At 45.4% G+C, this 13,788-nt stretch overlaps 1 long non-coding RNA gene across 2 annotated transcripts; it reads right to left on the bottom strand.

Moving 5' to 3' along the window:
* Positions 1-5,331: 5,331 nt before the first annotated feature.
* Positions 5,332-12,668, bottom strand: LOC118219341. Of its 2 annotated transcripts, XR_004763723.1 has the most exons (6): positions 12,636-12,668; positions 12,258-12,366; positions 12,055-12,153; positions 11,699-11,951; positions 6,244-6,282; positions 5,332-5,409 (listed from the first exon to the last, which is right to left on the bottom strand). It is a non-coding gene; the product is annotated as an uncharacterized LOC118219341 (long non-coding RNA). The 2 variants fall into 2 exon arrangements; XR_004763722.1 differs by lacking the exons at positions 5,332-5,409; positions 6,244-6,282 and adding an exon at positions 11,416-11,543 and having other exon boundaries at positions 11,695-11,951.
* Positions 12,669-13,788: the final 1,120 nt, after the last annotated feature.

The following is a 13,788-nucleotide window of genomic DNA, read 5'->3' as shown; positions in this document are numbered from 1 at the left end:
GCAGGCCCTGTCAAAGAGTGACTCACTCATTTCATAACATTATCACAGAGCCTGTTGAAGAGTTACTCACTTCATAACATTATCACAGGGCCTGTTAAAGAGTGACTCACTTTATATCATTATTACAGGCCGTATCAAAGAGTGACTCACTCATTTCATAACATTATCACAGAGCCTGTTGAAGAGTTACTCACTTCATAACATTATCACAGAGCCTGTTGAAGAGTTACTCACTTCATAACATTATCACAGGGCCTGTTAAAGAGTGACTCACTTTATATCATTATCGCAGGCCGTATCAAAGAGTGACTCACTTATTTCCTAACATTATCACAGAGCCTGTTGAAGAGTTACTCACTTCATAACATTATCACAGAGCCTGTTGAAGAGTTACTCACTTCATAGCATTATCACAGGGTCTGTTAAAGAGTGACTTACTCACTTCATAATACTATTACAGAGCCTATTGAAGAGTGACTCACTCACTTCATAACATTACCACAGGGTCTGTTAAAGAGTGACTCACTTTTTAGTGCTATAACAGGGTCAGTTAGAGTGACTCAATTTATAGAACTATCACAGACCCTCATAAAGAATGACTCACATTACAGGATTATCAAAGGCATAGCATGTGCTATAAATGCTGTAATAGATTATTGTCAAACAATATCCAATGCAATGTATGTTTAAATGTATCTGTCCCTATCAAATAAACATTAAATAAATAAATCAAGTGACCTGACACATGGTCCTCCCAAAGCTCCTCCAGCCCCTTCTGGTGTACAAAGCCTTAGCATCAACAGAGGACACAATGCACAGGAAGATCAAAAGTAGCCTCTGAAGACAATTTTGAGCTTAACTAAGCTTCTGTGGAACCAAACCTTTACAGCAATCTCTTCTTTACCTTCTGCGTCAACATGTTATAGTTTTTCTTGCCCACCACCACCCCCTACTTCAGAGGACATGTCCGCAATCTTCCATTCTTCTCTTCTTTCTCCACAGGTGTGATGTTGAGCCAGTGAGACTGGCTGAGGATGTACCAGCTGCTTCTGCACCAGAGGTGGGAGAAACCCAAGGAAGGCATGGCCAGCATCATCTTTGCAGTGACTGTCCTGGCAAACATCCTGGCACCACTTCCACTGGTTAGTACTTTAAGGGTCTTCTGCCCACCACCACCCCCCCCTCTTTGGAGGACACCTTTGTTATCGTTCTTCTGGCCTGAGCCAAGTACCTGATCTTCATCTCTACTCACTTCAGCCAAGGACAATGTGTGGCTCTTGCTTCATCCTGTTCAGCTGTGTCCTGGCACGTATGCTTCGACAGTGGCTCTCCTACCAAAGGTCCTGGCACGTATGCAATGACAGTGGCTCTCCTACCAATGATCCTGGCATTTACACAATGACAATTGCTCTCCTACCAAAGATCCTGGCACTTATGCGAGGACAGTGACTCTCCTACCAAAGATCCTGGCACGTGTGCGAGGACAGTGACTCTCCTACCAAAGATCCTGGCACGTGTGCGAGGACAGTGACTCTCCTACCAAAGATCCTGGCACGTGTGCGAGGACAGTGACTCTCCTACCAAAGATCCTGGCACGTTTGCGAGGACAGTGACTCTCCTACCAAAGATCCTGGCACGTGTGCGAGGACAGTGACTCTCCTACCAAAGATCCTGGCACGTGTGCGAGGACAGTGACCGACTCTCCTACCAACGATCCTGGCAGTTATGCAAGGACAGTGACTCTCCTACCAAAGATCCTGGCACGTGTGCGAGGACAGTGACTCTCCTAGCAAAGATCCTGGCACCACTTCCACTGGTTAGTACTTGTAGGGTCTTCTGCCCTCCACCACCCCCCCCTCTTTGGAGGACACCTTTTTTATCATTCTTCTGGTCTGAGCCAAGTACCTGATCTTCATGTCTACTCACTTCAGCCAAGGACAATGTGTGGCTCTTGCTTCGTCCTGTTCAGCTGTGTCCTGGCACGTATGCTTCGACAGTGGCTCTCCTACCAAAGGTCCTGGCACGTATGCAATGACAGTGGCTCTCCTACCAATGATCCTGGCATTTACACAATGACAGTTGCTCTCCTACCAAAGATCCTGGCACGTGTGCGAGGACAGTGACTCTCCTACCAAAGATCCTGGCACGTGTGCGAGGACAGTGACTCTCCTACCAAAGATCCTGGCACGTGTGCGAGGACAGTGACTCTCCTACCAAAGATCCTGGCACGTGTGCGAGGACAGTGACTCTCCTACCAAAGATCCTGGCACGTGTGCGAGGACAGTGACTCTCCTACCAACGATCCTGACAGTACGTCCACTGTTCAGCATGGTATAGTTTTTCTTGCCCACCACCACCCCCCCTCATCGGAGGACACCTTTGTTATTATTCTTCTGGCTTGAACCAAGTACCTGATCTTCTCCTCTACTCACTTCAGCCAAGGACAATGTGTGGCTCTTGCTTCATCCTGTGCAGCTGTGTCCTGGCACTTATGCGAAGACAGTGACTCTCCTACCAAAGATCCTGGCACGTGTGCGAGGACAGTGACTCTCCTACCAAAGATCCTGGCACGTGTGCGAGGACAGTGACTCTCCTACCAAAGATCCTGGCACGTGTGCGAGGACAGTGACTCTCCTACCAAAGATCCTGGCACGTGTGCGAGGACAGTGACTCTCCTACCAAAGATCCTGGCACGTGTGCGAGGACAGTGACTCTCCTACCAAAGATCCTGGCACGTGTGCGAGGACAGTGACTCTCCTACCAAAGATCCTGGCACGTGTGCGAGGACAGTGACTGACTCTCCTACCAACGATCCTGGCAGTTATGCAAGGACAGTGACTCTCCTACCAAAGATCCTGGCACGTGTGCGAGGACAGTGACTCTCCTACCAAAGATCCTGGCACCACTTCCACTGGTTAGTACTTGTAGGGTCTTCTGCCCTCCACCACCCCCCCCTCTTTGGAGGACACCTTTTTTATCATTCTTCTGGTCTGAGCCAAGTACCTGATCTTCATGTCTACTCACTTCAGCCAAGGACAATGTGTGGCTCTTGCTTCGTCCTGTTCAGCTGTGTCCTGGCACGTATGCTTCGACAGTGGCTCTCCTACCAAAGGTCCTGGCACGTATGCAATGACAGTGGCTCTCCTACCAATGATCCTGGCATTTACACAATGACAGTTGCTCTCCTACCAAAGATCCTGGCACGTGTGCGAGGACAGTGACTCTCCTACCAAAGATCCTGGCAAGTGTGCGAGGACAGTGACTCTCCTACCAAAGATCCTGGCACGTGTGCGAGGACAGTGACTCTCCTACCAAAGATCCTGGCAAGTGTGCGAGGACAGTGACTCTCCTACCAAAGATCCTGGCACGTGTGCGAGGACAGTGACTCTCCTACCAAAGATCCTGACAGTACGTCCACTGTTCAGCATGGTATAGTTTTTCTTGCCCACCACCACCCCCCCTCATCGGAGGACACCTTTGTTATTATTCTTCTGGCTTGAACCAAGTACCTGATCTTCTCCTCTACTCACTTCAGCCAAGGACAATGTGTGGCTCTTGCTTCATCCTGTGCAGCTGTGTCCTGGCACTTATGCGAAGACAGTGACTCTCCTACCAAAGATCCTGGCACGTGTGCGAGGACAGTGACTCTCCTACCAAAGATCCTGGCACGTGTGCGAGGACAGTGACTCTCCTACCAAAGATCCTGGCACGTGTGCGAGGACAGTGACTCTCCTACCAAAGATCCTGGCACGTGTGCGAGGACAGTGACTCTCCTACCAAAGATCCTGGCACGTGTGCGAGGACAGTGACTCTCCTACCAAAGATCCTGGCACGTGTGCGAGGACAGTGACTCTCCTACCAAAGATCCTGCCACTTATGCAAGGACAGTGACTCTCCTACCAAAGATCCTGGCACGTGTGCGAGGACAGTGACTCTCCTACCAAAGATCCTGGCACGTGTGCGAGGACAGTGACTCTCCTACCAAAGATCCTGGCACGTGTGCGAGGACAGTGACCGACTCTCCTACCAACGATCCTGGCAGTTATGCAAGGACAGTGACTCTCCTACCAAAGATCCTGGCACGTGTGCGAGGACAGTGACTCTCCTAGCAAAGATCCTGGCACCACTTCCACTGGTTAGTACTTGTAGGGTCTTCTGCCCTCCACCACCCCCCCCTCTTTGGAGGACACCTTTTTTATCATTCTTCTGGTCTGAGCCAAGTACCTGATCTTCATGTCTACTCACTTCAGCCAAGGACAATGTGTGGCTCTTGCTTCGTCCTGTTCAGCTGTGTCCTGGCACGTATGCTTCGACAGTGGCTCTCCTACCAAAGGTCCTGGCACGTATGCAATGACAGTGGCTCTCCTACCAATGATCCTGGCACTTATGCGAGGACAGTGACTCTCCTACCAAAGATCCTAGTGGAGGATTGTGGGAATTCACAATGAAGCCTTTCAAATGAAGAGCTCTATGACATTCGAACGGCTGATGGAAGAGATACTCCAAGCTGTTCCAGCAACAGCCTGCATTGTCTACCTCAATGACATCATGGTCAACACCTATTCCTTTAACATTTTGTTAGCCGACATCTGTCCTCTGCTTAAGTGCATCACTAAAAACAACCTCTGGCTCAACCTTACCAAGTACCAAGGTTTCTGAAAGTGAGTCAGCTTCCTGGACCATGACATTGGGAATATGTTCAGAAAAGTGCCCCACAGGAATGCAAACTCTTTACAGAGTAAGAGAAGGGCGATAGACCAGGCCTAAACCCCCAAATAGCAAGCATATGAGGTAATAAATTCCCCAAACAGTGGCGAGAAAAAACTCCCCTTTGGGAAGAAATCTCGAGAGGAACCCGGCTATAGAGGGGGAGCCCATCCTCCGCTGGCTGGCCTGGTGTAAAGGTGAAATGGATGTAACAGAAATATAAGGGATTTATCCCAGCAGATCAAATGAGAACAATAGAGTCAATCAAGAGCAGGATGATGCATCTGAAGCTCAAGGTTACATCAAGCATTTTCAGTGAAATCAATCTTAGTCAAGTATACAGCTCTGCAATGGCTACTGAACGCCATCAAGAAGAGAATAGGAAGCCAGACAAGGGTTCCACTCCAGCAGCAATGCAGCGGGATGTTGGAGGAAAAAGTGGTAGTGAATATCTTGTGCTGTTTCCACTGACTGACAGAGGGAATCGCTAAATGCTAATAGCTTTGGACCTGAAAGAAAGAGACTGGATGCACATGCAATTGCCTCTGAAGAGACCTCAGTGGTGGCGGAGTGCCTGCTGACAGGGATGTTCACCAGATGTGGAATGACAGAAGAACTGCAAAGCGATGAGAGAAAGAACTGTGCAGGCCAGGTCTCAGCTAAAGCGTGGCTCCTCTTCACCATTGGGAAGACACACTGCACCTGCCGAATGACAGATCTTGTCTTGTTTGTCTGAAATGCTGGACATGAACATCTTTGGTTTGTGCTCTTTTTAAATTTCTAAATCGGCACCGGTGATGTTAACGAGCTGTTAAAATAGTGGGGCACTTAATGAGGTGTTTAAGATTTACAGTGCTTCTGAAAAGTTTGGAAAATGTTCAGGACAGAAAAGGGAAAACATTTTGACTGTGAAATGGCAGTTTTGTCTGTTGCATTCCAAGGAAAATAACATCACAAATCACCATAAACATCTTCACATTTTGACCACATTTAAAGTAGAAACTTGACACTGCTTCAAGAGTTCTCATTCACTTTTAGCAACAACTATAAAACAAAAAAACAGGTGCATTCTTTTTAATTCAGTAATCACAGCATCACAAGGTTTGATAAAGAGATAGTCAGATAGAATCAGTGCAATGGTAGTTGTTAAACATTCTACTGGATCAGCATGATGCAAACCTTAGTGTCTTTGATGGTGTGTGGTGGTTGCGCGTGTGTGTGTATATGTGTGTACATATGTGTGTGTGAGTGTATGTGTGGAGTGTGTGTCAGCGTGCGTATGCGAGTACATGCATGCATGTGTGAGTGAGTGTGTTTATGTGTCTGTATGTGCATATATGCACGTGTAAGTGCCTATATGTAAATGCTAGGCAGGATTATTGGCCTGTGTGTAACAGGGCAGCTGAAAAAGGATCACCCCTCCACTCCCCACACGAGTTCCCGACCGAGACCCACATCCCCAAAACAGCTTTGTGCAGTTGGTTCGTTGTGCATCAGAATGTTGTGCCCCCTCTCTGAATGTCCGGTGCGACTTACCTGCCGGTCCTGGGTCACTATGGCCAGCATTCCTGCTACCTGCGTGGGGTTAGTTTTATCACAATATAGTCCCTACTTTTATCACAGGGAACCCTAACCCATACCTTAGGGGGATATCAGTTTATCTAGACCACCTGTCTTACTATGCAATGTGTTCGTTTATCTCAGATAAAACAATTTTACACGTCTTCTCCATGAAATATGACATTTGTCTTTCTACCTAATAATGGCATGTGTGATGGATGGAATGTCAGACACAAAAGAAAGGTTTTAATGCAGTGTCTCAGTGATATCACTCTGGTGTGCCAATCCCTGGAAATGAGAACATTATCTAAAGTGTTGGGTCAGGGACAAGAAAAGCTGTACTTACTCGATGGTCCCGCCCTGGCTGTGCCGACGCTGTGACTGTTCTCTCCCGTCTTCTCTGATCCTGACCCCGACCCTGGAGGTGTCCTTGAGGGAGCCGATGGAGGAGGAGGAAGAGGCAGGGCTCACAACAGCAGACTGCTCTTCTTCCTCAGCCAGGGACCAGTGCGTGCAGGAGCTGATGACCTTCATCACCCAGGAGCGCCCACAGGACAATGGAGGAGACGATCTGCTTCAGGTGATCAGCACAGGGCCTGTTAAAGAATGACTCAGTCACTTTATGCACCCTGTACAGTATCAAAAAGACAAAAGCTAAACCACATGTTGCATATAGTCATTGCAGCTGCCCTGTCTCACCTTTTCCTCCAGGGACCGATGTCTCCAAGACTTGGGAAGGGGGCGGGGCTTCATTCTGTCGGTTTGCATTCTCCCTCAGCAGCCAAATAATCCCTCCTGCTGAACCAAGAAAAAATGATGTTGATTCCAGGTGCTGTAAGGTATTGGGCGGTCTTTGTTAAAATTGTTTCACAAAAAAACTAAAAAAGAGACATTAGATTTACCTTTTTCATTGCCTATCCAGACAATGTTGTCATCGCTCCATTTAATACTCAGCCGTGTATCCATAACTTCTCGTGGAAAGATAAAGACTGGTGCTGGGTTATAGAACAGCTTTAAAAAATCCAATGGGTGACACATTGCCTAGTGGTATTGATTATGTACATCAACATAAAATAAGAAAGTTCTTTATAATTAACATAGAAGAACTGTAATAAGAGAATGACAGCTTCTAAAGCATATAAGATTAGCAATGCTTCTAATAAGACAAGTTTGGTTCAGTCATTATGAGAGAATCATTACGAGAGAACAAAACACGTAAAACATTTCAGCCATTAAATAAAAGTAAACTGAAAATAAAAACTGAAATGAAGCGTAAGTTTCTTACCGGAAATAATGCTCCTCTCCGTGCACTCTCGATAATTTATTTTCATTCCTGCAAATAAAAAAAACCTAGAAATGAAAGCGCCAATTCCACCCAAATTAGTAGTAAGGCATAAAAAAGTAGAAAAACTGCCCCCACTTCCAAATAAATAAATTATAGCCCACTATTAACAATTAGCCTTAATTGTTGCACTACAAAATGACAAAGCTGTCTGTTGTCATTTAGTTGCTTGTTTACTTACAGCGGCTCCTGGTGCTCCTGGCTCTATCCTCAGGTGAATGTCCGGTCCAATCAGCGGCAGCGTCGGAAAGGACGCACAGGTCGGGGTTGATCCGGCCCGGCCTGGGCTGTGTGGCTGCTCCCGGTGCCCTCCCATTGCTTCTGGCGGACATCTTGAGCCCCGGTGAACTTTGACCGCTGCTGACATCACTTAGCAGTTACAGTTACCGAGCAGGAGGAGCCATCTTGCTTTAACAGGCTCGCACTCCACAGTTGTCTTCTCTGTGTGGCAGCTGCTGTTGTTGCTCTTTCTGCTGTACAGGATAATTCTACCGAGGCATTGGAAAGCTCTGAACTACCTGAAGAGGTCAGACCCCGACGTTCCTGTCCTCTGGTCCTACTGCTGATGCTGGGAGTTCATACACTGAAAAGGGGTTAGGGGAGCTTGGACAGGACCATGTGCTGAGAGTACTAGGCCTTGGGTTACGCAACACCCTTCTCCACCCACTATACCCAGACATGCGTGCGGTGTGTTACCCTCTCACACACACTGCCACAGAGTGAGCTGCTAAACCACTTCCCCGACTGGCTCCTCTGTTTGAGTTGGAATTCACTCTCCAACCACTTCAAGCCAAATGCCATCATGCACCTTGCTGTTACCTTTGTTCAGTACCAGCATCCTCAAACTGCTAGGCTTGAGGATCACCCTCGTTCAGGTAATAGATCTGTCCAGGCCCTCAAGGATCCATATCCCCTATATCACTGACTGTGTAGTGACGGTTATGCCATCTGTGAAGGCTGATGTTGGTGGCTGCCGCACATTGGATTTTGCCGTAGGTCCTCAGCTTGGCCATTCTGCAGAGTCCAATAGGATGTAGATGGAGACTATGATGGACACTGTGTAGCCCGTAACTGTGTCCACCCCATCCTCTGGTAGTCCAGTCACACACCATAACCCTCACCCTGAACTATTTATTTTTTTGTCTATTTTTTTCTATTTATTTGTCTATTTTAGGTTCCTATTTAGTATTTTAAATTATTATTATCATTATTAATAAATTAATATTTTTATTTCTAAATTATTTTATTAAAGGTTTATGATTTGTTTTATGTTTTTTACTATTTCTTTAATTATTTAAATTATTTTGTATTTTAATTTAATTTTAGCCTATAGAGCTAATTTGATTAATTCAGAATGAGGGTAACACTGTGAGACTGTACTACTAAACAGCAGAAGCTGGGGGTGGACAGTTATGAGCTGCACAGTGTCCATCACAGCTCCCACCTACGCCCTTGTGGACCCTGCAGAAAGACCACGCAGAGAATCTACGATAAAATCCAAAGTTTGTCAACCACTGACACGACCTTTCACAAACAGCATGACTATCGCTACCCAGTCAGCAACAGAGGAGAGATGGATGTATGAACACCTGGACAGATCCACTGCCTAAGCAAGAATAACCTTCATACTCAGCGACTCAAGGAGGCTGCTGCTGAAGAGAGGCAAGGGCAATTCAAATGACAAACACTTGGTTAAAATTGGCGGGAAAATGGATTCCAGCACAAACAGAGAGACCAGTCAGAAGTGAGTCAATTTATAGAACTATCATAGACCCTGTTAAAGAGTGACTCACATCATAGGATTATCACAGAGTCTATTAAAGAGTGACTCACTTTATATCACTATCACAGGGCCTTTTAAAGAATGAGTCACATTATAGCACTATCACAGGCCCGCTTAAAGAATGAATCACTTTATAGTATTATCAAAGGGCCTGTTAAAGAGCAACTCATTTCATAACATTATCACAGGCCCTTTTAAAGAATGAGTCACATTATAGCATTATCACAGGCCCTCTTAAAGAATGAGTCACTTTATAGTATTATCAAAGGGCCTGTTAAAGAGTGACTCACTTTATAACACTATCAGTCTGCTAGAGTGACTCACTTTATAACACTATCAAAGGGCCTGTAAAAGAGTGACTCACTTTATATCACTATCACAGGGCCTTTTAAAGAATGAGTCACATTATAGCATTATCACAGGGCCTGTTAAAGAGTGACTCATTTCATAACATTATCACAGGCCCTTTTAAAGAATGAGAGTGACTCACTTCATAACACTATCACAGAGTCTATTAAAGAGTGACTCACTTTATAGCACTATCACAGGCCCTTTTAAAGAATGAGTCACATTATAGCATTATCACAGGCCCTCTTAAAGAATGAGTCACTTTATAGTATTATCAAAGGGCCTGTTAAAGAGTGACTCATTTCATAACACTATCACAGGCCCTTTTAAAGAATGAGTCACATTATAGCATTATCACAGGCCCTTTTAAAGAATGAGTCACATTATAGCATTATCACAGGCCCTCTTAAAGAATGAGTCACTTTATAGTATTATCAAAGGGCCAGTTAAAGAGTGACTCATTTCATAACACTATCACAGGCCCTTTTAAAGAATGAGTCAAATTATAGCATTATCACAGGCCCTCTTAAAGAATGAGTCACTTTATAGCAATATCAAAGAGCCTGTTAAAGAGTGACTCACTTCATAACACTATCACATATCCTGTTAAAGAGTGACTCACTTTATAGCATTATCAAAGGGCCTGTTAAAGAGTGACTCACTTTATATCACTATCACAGAACCTTTTAAAGAGTGAGTCACATTATAGCATTATCACAGGCCCTTTTAAAGAATGAGTCACATTATAGCATTATCACAGGCCCTCTTAAAGAATGAGTCACTTCATAACACTATCACATATCTTGTTAAAGAGTGACTCACTTTATAGTACTATCACTGGCCCTTTTAAAGAATGAGTCACTTTATAGCATTATCAAAAGGCCTGTTAAAGAGTGACTCACTTTATAGCACTATCACAGGGTCTGTTAAAGAGTGACTCACTTTATAGCAATATAACAGGGTCAGTTAGAGTGACTGGATTTATAAGTTACCTTCAAACTCCAGGAGGCTGTTGCTTGAGAGAAGCAAGGGCAATTCAAATGACAAACACTTGGTTCAAAGTGATGGGAAAATGGATTCCAGCACAAACAGAGAGACCAGTCAGAAGTGAGTCACTTCATAGAACTATCATAGACCCTGTTAAAGAGTGACTCACTTTATATCACTATCACAGGGCCTTTTAAAGAATGAGTCATTTTAAAGCATTATCACAGGCCCTCTTAAAGAATGAGTCACTTTATAGCATTATCAAAGGGCCTGTTAAAGAGTGACTCACTTTATATTACGATTAAAGGCTCTGTTAAAGAGTCACTCACTTTATAACAATATCACAGGCCCTGTTAAATAATGACTCACTCACTTTATAACAATATCAAAAGGCCTATTCAAAAGTGACTCACTTTATATTACGATTAAAGGCTCTGTTAAAGAGTCACTCACTTTATAACAATATCACAGGCCCTGTTAAAGAATGACTCACTCACTTTATAACACTATCACAGGGTCAGTTAAAGAGTGACTCGATTCATAACACTATTGCAGAGCCTGTTAAAAGGTCACTCACTCACTTAACACTATCACAGGGTCTGATTAAATGAGTGACTCACTCACTTTATGACCCGATTCATAACATTATCATAGGACCTGATTAAGAACCTGTCAGCACATGGTCCTCCCCAAGCTCCCCCCGCCCCTTCTGGTGAACAAAACCCTAGCATCAACAGTCCCGCCCTGGCTGTGCCGACGCTGTGACTGTCCTCTCCCGTCTTCTCTGATCTTGACCCCGACCCTGGAGGTGTCTTTCTAACCTAATAATGGCATGTGTGATGGATGGAATGTCAGACACAAAAGAAAGGTTTTAATGCAGTGTCTCAGTGACATCACTCTGGTGTGCCAATCCCTGGAAATGAGAACATTATCTAAAGTGTTGGGTCAGGGACAATAAAAGCTGTACTTACTCGCTGGTCCCGCCCTGGCTGTGCCGACGCTGTGACTGTTCTCTCCCGTCATCTCTGATCCTGACCCCGACCCTGGAGGTGTCCTTGAGGGAGCCGATGGAGGAGGAGGAGGAAGAGGCAAGGCTCACAACCGCAGGCTGCTCCTCTTCCTCAGCCAGGCAACAGTCCGTGCAAGAGCTGATGACCTTCATCACCCAGGAGCGCCCACAGGACAATGGAGGAGACGATCTGCTTCAGGTGATCAGCACAGGGCCTGTTAAAGAATGACTCAGTCACTTTATGCACCCTGTACAGTATCAAAAAGACAAAAGCTAAACCACATGTTGCATATAGTCATTGCAGCTGCCCTGTCTCACCTTTTCCTCCAGGGACCGATGTCTCCAAGACTTGGGAAGGGGGCGGGGCTTCATTCTGTCGGTTTGCATTCTCCCTCAGCAGCCAAATAATCCCTCCTGCTGAACCAAGAAAAAATGATGTTGATTCCAGGTGCTGTAAGGTATTGGGCGGTCTTTGTTAAAATTGTTTCACAAAAAAACTAAAAAAGAGACATTAGATTTACCTTTTTCATTGCCTATCCAGACAATGTTGTCATCGCTCCATTTAATACTCAGCCGTGTATCCATAACTTCTCGTGGAAAGATAAAGACTGGTGCTGGGTTATAGAACAGCTTTAAAAAATCCAATGGGTGACACATTGCCTAGTGGTATTGATTATGTACATCAACATAAAATAAGAAAGTTCTTTATAATTAACATGGAAGAACTTCAACAAGGGAATGACAGCTGCTAAAGCATATAAGATTAGCAATGTTTCCAAAAAGACTAGTTTGGTTTGGTCATTATTGGAGAATCATTACGAGAAAACATGTAAAACATTTCAGCCATTAAATAAAAGTAAACTGAAAATAAAAACTGAAATGCTGCGTAAGTTTCTTACCTGAAATAATGTTCCTCTCCGGGTGCTCTCCATAATTTATTTTCATTCCTGCAGGTAAAAAAAAACCTCAAAATGAAAGCGCCAATCCCACCCAAATTAGTTGCAAGGCATAAAAAAGTTGAAAAACTTCCAAATAAAATAAATTATACCCCGATATTAACAGAATTGGACTTAATTTTTGGCACTACAGGATGACAAAGCTGTCTGTTGTCATTTAGTTGCTTGTTTACTTACAGCGGCCCCTGGTGCTCCTGGCTCTATCCTCAGGTGAACGTCTGGTCCAAACAGCGGCAGCGTCGGAAAGGACGCACAGGTCAGGGTTGATCTGGCCTGGCCTGGGCTGTGTGGCTGCTCCCGGTGCCCTCCCACCGCTTCTGGCGGACATCTTGAGCCCAGGTGAACTTTGACCGCTGCTGACATCACTTAGCAGTTACAGTTACCGAGCAGGAGGAGCCATCTTGCTTTAACAGGCTCGCACTCCACAGTTGTCTTCTCTGTGTGGCAGCTGCTGTTGTTGCTCTTTCTGCTGTACAGGTTAATTCTACCGAGGCTTTGGAAAGCTCTGAACTACCTGAAGAGGTCAGACCCCGACGTTCCTGTCCTCTGGTCCTACTGCTGATGCTGGGAGTTCATACACTGGAAAGGGGTTAGGGGAGCTTGGACAGGACCATGTGCTGAGAGTACTAGGCCTTGGGTTACGCACCACCCTTCTCCACCCACTATAACCCAGACATGCGTGCGGTGTGTTACCCTCTCACACACACTGCCACAGAGTGAGCTGCTAAACCACTTCCCCGACTGGCTCCTCTGTTTGAGAAGGAATCCACTCTCCAACCACTTCAAGCCAAATGTCATCATGCACAATGCTGTTAACTTTGTTCAGTACCAGCATCCTCAAACTGCTAGGCTTGAGGATCACCCTTGTTCAGGTAATAGATCTGTCCAGGCCCTCAAGCATCCATCTCCCCTATATCACTGACTGTGTAGTGACGGTTATGCCATCTGTGAAGGTTGATGTTGGTGGCTGCCGCACATTGGATTTTGCCGTAGGTCCTCAGCTTGGCCATTCTGCAGAGTCCAATAGGATGTAGATGGAGGCTATGATGGACACTGTGTAGCCCGTAACTGTGTCCACCCCATCCTCTGGTAGTCC

This window comes from Anguilla anguilla, chromosome 19 (genome assembly GCF_013347855.1).
Source record: "Anguilla anguilla isolate fAngAng1 chromosome 19, fAngAng1.pri, whole genome shotgun sequence".
Taxonomy (NCBI): domain Eukaryota; kingdom Metazoa; phylum Chordata; class Actinopteri; order Anguilliformes; family Anguillidae; genus Anguilla; species Anguilla anguilla.
Note: the sequence above shows the minus strand (reverse complement) of the source record. Positions and strands in the feature narration are given on the sequence as shown.